At 60.2% G+C, this 734-nt stretch overlaps 1 protein-coding gene across 1 annotated transcript in view; it reads right to left on the bottom strand.

Moving 5' to 3' along the window:
* LOC122190617 (zinc finger protein ZIC 5-like) overlaps positions 1-734 on the bottom strand; it is a gene marked incomplete at its 5' end in the record, with an annotated part of 2,066 nt that overhangs the window by 826 nt on the left and 506 nt on the right. The gene's annotated exons all lie outside the window — the stretch shown is intronic.

Raw genomic sequence — 734 nt, 5'->3', positions numbered from 1 at the left:
CCCCCCCCCCCCCCCCCCCCCGGCACAACGCTGCAGGTTGGGAATGGAGTTAGCATCTCTCTGGGCACAAAGGTCAAGGCATCACCCCATGTCACCCCATGCCATCCCACATTAGGGCAGCCAGCGGATCCTTCTCCCCTTTGCACCAGGGGATGCTCTTCACCACAGTACAGTGGTTTTATATTGGTGCCATCACGCTGTTTCTATAGGAACACAGCCCTCTGCTGCCCACCACCACATCGGAGGCTGTGCACCCCTCGAGGGGCTGGGGGAGAGGGAACCCTCTTCCCCGGCCCATCGAGGAGTGCACAGCCCATGGAGAACTGAGTGCAAGCAGCCCCCCCCCCCCCTTCCCCCCCCCCCCCCCCACCCGCCCACTCCAAACCAGATAAACAACGCATAAATCAATGAAACTCTGCTTTCCCAAAGCGTCCTCTGAGGAATAGCAGTTGTCCGCCTCCGTAAATCCCAGCTTCGTTGAGAAATGAAAAATAACGGAAAAGAGGGGGGAAAAAAAAGGGGGTGGGGGGGGAAGGAAAAAGAAAAAGCTCTGAATGCTGCTCGTACGCAGCCCAAAAGGTCTCCCAAACCGAAGTTTCCTCAAATAGAGAAGAGCCGCTCCCCGAGAGCCCCGACGGGGCGGTCCCGGCGGAGAGCAGCGGGAGAAGCGAAGCCTCCGTTGTGCCCCGACGGCTCCGTCTGTCCTCAACCCGCTCCGCCTCGGGGCTGCCGCT

This window comes from Lagopus leucura, unplaced genomic scaffold, assembly GCF_019238085.1.
Source record: "Lagopus leucura isolate 7727_CA_CO unplaced genomic scaffold, USGS_WTPT01 33097-0_obj-0_obj, whole genome shotgun sequence".
In the NCBI taxonomy this organism is placed as follows: Eukaryota; Metazoa; Chordata; class Aves; order Galliformes; family Phasianidae; genus Lagopus; species Lagopus leucura.
The sequence above is the reverse complement of the archived record's forward strand: the minus strand, read 5'-3'. Positions and strand labels throughout refer to the sequence as shown.